Source organism: Meles meles, chromosome 16 (genome assembly GCF_922984935.1).
Source record: "Meles meles chromosome 16, mMelMel3.1 paternal haplotype, whole genome shotgun sequence".
Lineage (NCBI taxonomy): Eukaryota > Metazoa > Chordata > Mammalia > Carnivora > Mustelidae > Meles > Meles meles.
In genome coordinates, this window is record NC_060081.1 from 31740932 (window position 1) to 31746377 (window position 5446).

Here is a 5446-nt window from a genome sequence, read left to right on the forward strand (position 1 = left end):
CTCCCTCCACAAACAGGAGGAGCCCCCTTCACACCAACCACACAAGGAAGCCCAAGCGGCCAGACCCAAAATAAAAATAAAAGAGGAGCGCGGGAAGATAGATGACAGCTCAATTAAATTTATCCTGGGAGGGCTGGGAGGCTCCGTCTCTCTGAAGACTCCGACTCAAAAGTAAAAATAAAATTCAAGGTGAGGGAGCTCACAGGAGAGAGGACAGTTCAGTTAAGTCTGGGCTGGGAACACTTGGAGACTCAGTCTACTTCGGATGTCAGAATCAGAAATAAAATTTAAAAAACGAGAGAGGGAAGTGTCAGTTTATATTGTGTGCGTGCGCGTGTGTCTGCGCATGTGCGCGCGCGTGTGTCTGTGCAGCACCTGCAGTGCAGGATTTGCCAGGGAGGGGAAAGTGGCGGCTCCGCCAGCCTTGAGGTGACCGGGCTCAAATCCGGGGTGAGGTTAAGCTCTGGGCAAAAGGGCAGAGTCTGAGGTCCAGACTGCCCGCTGTCGGGAACAATGCTGGGCCCGGGAAATGAAGGTCTCACAGCACCCGCCCCCCCCCCCCCCTGCCCCAATGCCATGGGCAACCCAGCCCCTACTCTCCCCCGGCCCAAGTCAGGACAGGAACCCTCAAACCCGGGGTCCCAGGGCGGGCCTCACCCAGCAGCGCCCACAGGTACTTCAGGCGCGTCAGCCCGTCCTTCTTGGGGTCCACCACCTTCTGTGTGGACTTCTTCGCAACCCCGTAGCTCCTTCCAGAGAACATCCCGCCGCCGCGTGAAACCGCCCACTGGCGGGGCAGGGGCGCCTGCGCCCTGAGAATAACTGCATAGTATCCGGGTTCCCTGTCACCCGGACCCCCCGCCAACCGCCAGCAGCGGCCACGGCCACCGCGCCGCTGCAGCTTTAGGGAGGAGTGGCCGGGCGGGTACTGCGAAAGTTGGCGCAAAAAGGCGGTGTCCACGCGGAATCGCCCCCGCACTGCGGAAGATGCGAGTCAGTCCTTCCAACACCAAGCGAGCGCAGTCCACTTGGACCTGCCAACGGAGGGCGCTAGTTCGCGGGCTGGCTCTGAGCTCCTTCTTGCTCCTCCCCTGGGCTGTTGGCGGCAAGGCCTCTCGGGAAATGCAGTTCTTCAGGGGCAAGGTGCGGGGACTTACCTTTCCAGAGTCCCCAAGCTGCTGGACAGCAAAGGCCTGCCCCCTCCAGGAAGAGGCCCAGAGCTCCCAACGCTTCACTCCTTGCTCTGGGCCACCAGCCCATTTTCCTCTGGTGCAACGTCAACCACAAGAACATCTCAGTAAGAAAAAGTCAAGGCTTTAAAATGCAAAATATTTTTCCTTTTGACTTCTAGATTCACACAAAGGAGGGAGTCCGAATCCCTTTGACCAAACTAAAATCAGAGCTCCAGCTTCACATGAACATCAATGGCTTTGGCAGCAGAAAGAGCATCCCTAGACTCTGCGTGAGGAGTCCAGCGGGTACACTTGGTTCCTGGGATCCAGCTTCACTGGGGTATGAGGTAGCCTTGCTCAGAGAGATCCTCAGGCTCTTGTCTCTTGCTTTGTAGGTAGTGCACCCACCTTCCCTGTGTTGTGCAAGGTCCCACAGCAATCCAGTAGCAGAACCAAAAATAGAACCTGAGGGACCTCTCAGGCTGGTATGCTTTTTCAGATTAGGTGCCTGAGACCTGGAGCAAAACTTTGAAATGGAAAATGGCCTGGAGATTTCTTACAAGAGATCTGTAGGATTATTTAGTGGCCTCTCAATCCTCTGATGCTCCAAATGTGGACATTTGAGCGAGTACTTAAGCTGGCTCTTTAAAATCATGGGCTTTCCATCCACTTGGAGCACCATTTTTCTCATTCAAGAGAACATGTAACTTGGGGAGAAACCCAAGAGATGTGACATGGCTTTGTATTCTCAAAATTAGCATAATATTTGACCTCCAGAAGAACTCGCTAAAAGTTTATTGCAGAAAATGGAAGAAGAGCTAGTTCTACTTTGACAACTCAAAAAATAGAAAGGCACTAACAACTAGAATAAATGTGTTTGCACGCCTGGATGATAGAAATGTCCATATCTGAATCCAAGGAACATGGGATTGTGACCATTCCTGAGAAAAAGGATATTTATAGATGTAATTAAGGATCTCAAGGTTAAATCATCTTTGATGATTTAGGTGGTCCCTAAATCTAATGACTGTCTTCTATTTATAAGAGACAGAAGAGGAGAACACACAGAGAAGGCCATGTAAAAATAGAGGCAGAGATTGGAGTCATGTAGCCATAAGCCAAGTGATCCCTGGAGCCACCAGAAGCTAGAAGAAACAAGGAAGGATTCTGTCAGGTGGTTGTCCAGAGGGAGCATCAACACCTTGATTTTAGACTTCTGAACTTAAGAAATCAGAAAATAAATGTCTATTATTTTAAGCCCCCTCATTTGTGGTACTTTTTGTAGCAGCCCTGGAAAATGAATACCACCAGATGCTAGAGACAAACCAGTGTGACTGTCCAGCAAGATTAGAATGACTGATATTGATTATAAGACTTTGAATAAATAAACATTCAGGAATCCATAATGATAGTCAAAAGAATGCTTTGTGATGTCCTAGGTGGGTGTTTCCAGTAGAAAACATAGCATGTACCTTTGATGATTTGGGGCAGAGTGGGTTTTTGTTTGTTTGCTTTTGTTTTTGTTTTTAGCTTATTTATTTGAAAGAGAGAGTGAGAGCAGCAGGAGGGGATGGGTAGAGGAAGAGGGGTAGGGGCAGAAGAAGGAGAAGCAGTCTCCCTCATGAGCAGGGAGCCCCATCTTGTCTCTAGACCGATTATCATCCAAGGACCCTGAGATCAGGCCTTGAGCTGAAGGCATGTTCATAACAGACTGAGTCACCCAGGGACCCCTGGGTGGGCATTTTTTTTCAAAAGAAGAGAATGTGAGAGCCCCAGGTGGCTAAGACCCCTTCTCAGTAACAAATGGGGAACCTGATCTGAACTGGGTATGTGTTTCAAAATTCTAACCAGGGAAGAGTGCAGGGCTTTAGAGGTTTATAATTCCCTCCATAGGTCACATACCAGAAAGGATCAGGTTTTCCTGATGACAGAAAATTGAATTCACGTGTTCAGGAAGACAGCCCAAGAAATCAGGACTAAGTGAGGGAACTGAGAGACCAAATGTCCCAAAGAATGAGAGAAACACTTATCAATTCTTGATGTTGTCTGCAGGAGAATTTCAGATTTTTGTTTTGTTTTGTTTTTGTATCCAATTTACACAAATTCAAACCAACACACATTTACTGAACAAGTCATACCATTAAACTGTGATGACCATAGTGTTAGGGTCCGTGATCAAAGGAACGAGACTGACACAAAGCGAAAATCAAGCAAAGTTTTATTTCACGCCATGCCTCAGAAACCAAACTGCATCAGAAACCAAACTGCATCAGAAACCAAACTGCATTAGAAACCAACCTGCATTAGAAACCAAACTGCATCAGAAACCAACCTGCATTAGAAACCAAACTGCATTAGAAACCAAACTGACCGCTAGGTGCCCGAGTCTTGCTGGGGACCACCGCCTCCCAGTCGCTGGGGTCCCCCCTGGATGCTCCCTGCCTCACCCTCACTGTACCACAGACCCACTCCCGGCATGGCTGCACTGTTGGCTCCTGAGAGGCTGCTCCTGATGGCGGCGCTGCCTGAGGGGCGGCGTGGCTGCTTGCAGCGGCGCTGCTGCTGTTGCTGCTGCTGACTCTGGCTCAGGGTGGCGTCGCTTGCGGCATCGCCGCTGCCACTGCTGCTCGCGGTGGCGCCGCTGCCGCTGCTGCTCTGGGCGGTGCACGGGGCGATGCCGCTTGAGTTGGCGCCGCTGCCGCGGCTGCTCTGGGCAGTGCACGAGGTGGCGTCGCTCGTGTTACAGCTCAAGGCGGCGCTGCTGCCACGGCTGCTCTGGTGCACCAGGTGGTGCCGCTCCCGGTGGCGCCACTGCCGCTGCTGCTCGCGGTGGTGCACGGGGCAATGCCGCTTGCTGTGGCGTCGCTGCTGCTGCTGCTGCTCGCGGTGGTGCACAGGGCAGTGCTGCTCGTGTTACAGCTCAAGGCGGCGCTGCTGCCACGGCTGCTCTGGTGCACCAGGTGGTGCCGCTCCCGGTGGCGCCACTGCCGCTGCTGCTCGCGGTGGTGCACGGGGCGATGCCGCTTGCTGTGGCGTTGCTGCTGCTGCTGCTGCTCGCGGTGGTGCACAGGGCAGTGCTGCTCGTGTTACAGCTCAAGGCGGCGCCGCTGCCGCTGCTGCTCTGGGCAGTGCTGCTCGCGGTGGCGCCGCTGCCGCTGCTGCTCTGGGCGGTGCACGGGGCGATGCCGCTTGAGTTGGCGCCGCTGCCGCGGCTGCTCTGGGTGGTGCAGTGCACAGGGCGATGCCGCTTAAGGTGGCGCCGCTGCCACGGCTGCTCTGGGCAGTGCACGAGGTGGCGTCGCTCGTGTTACAGCTCAAGGCGGCGCTGCTGCCGCGGCTGCTCTGCTGCACCGGGTGGTGCCGCTCCCGGTGGCGCCACTGCCGCTGCTGCTCTGGGCGGTGCACAGGGCGATGCTGTTCGTGGTGGTGCTGTGCTGCTGCTCTGGACGGTGCTGCTCGCGGTGGTGCACGGGGCGATGCCGCTCGCTGTGGCGTCGCTGCTGCTGCTGCTGCTTGCGGTGGTGCACAGGGCAGTGCTGCTCGTGTTACAGCTCAAGGCGGCGCCGCTGCCGCTGCTGCTATGGGCAGTGCTGCTCGCGGTGGTGCCACTGCCGCTGCTGCTCTGGGTAGTGCACGGGGGCGATGCCGCTTGAGGTGGCGCCAGTGCCGCTGCTGCTCTGGGCGGTGCACCCGGCGGCGCCGCTCGTGTTACAGCTCAAGGTGGCGCCGCTGCCGCTGCTGCTCTGGTGCACGAGGTGGTGCCGCTCGCTGTGGCGCCGCTGCCGCTGCTGCTCTGGGCGGTGCACGGGGCGATGCCACTGGAGGTGGTGCCGCTGCTGCTGCTGCTCTGGGCGGTGCAAAGGGCGATGCCGCTTGAGTTGGCGCCGCTGCCGCTGGTGCTCTGGGCAGTGCACGGGGCGGCGCCGCTCCTGTTACAGCTCAAGGCGGCGCCGCTGCTGCTCTGCTGCCTGGGGCGGTGCCGCTCCCTGTGGCGCCGCTGCCGCTGCTGCTCTGGGCGGTGCACGGGGTGATGCCGCTGCCGCTGCTGCTCGCGGTGATGCACGGGGTGGCGCCACTCATGTTACAGCTCAAGGTGGCGCCGCTGCCGCTGCTGCTCTGGTGCACGAGGCTGTGCCGCTCGCTGTGGCGCGGCTGCCGCTGCTGCTCTGGGTGGTGCATGGCTCTTGCTAAAAAAAAAAACAACTCCCCACTCCAGCCTCACAGACCATCTTTTATAGTGGTGGTGGAGCCCGGCCCACACACAGGTGGCCAAT

General features: G+C 56.1%; 1 long non-coding RNA gene across 1 annotated transcript; it reads left to right on the plus strand.

The window, feature by feature from the left end:
* The first annotated feature begins 217 nt into the window (after positions 1-217).
* Positions 218-2355, plus strand: LOC123927195. Its single transcript, XR_006815383.1, has 3 exons — positions 218-450; positions 1352-1512; positions 2218-2355. It is a non-coding gene; the product is annotated as an uncharacterized LOC123927195 (long non-coding RNA).
* Positions 2356-5446: the final 3091 nt, after the last annotated feature.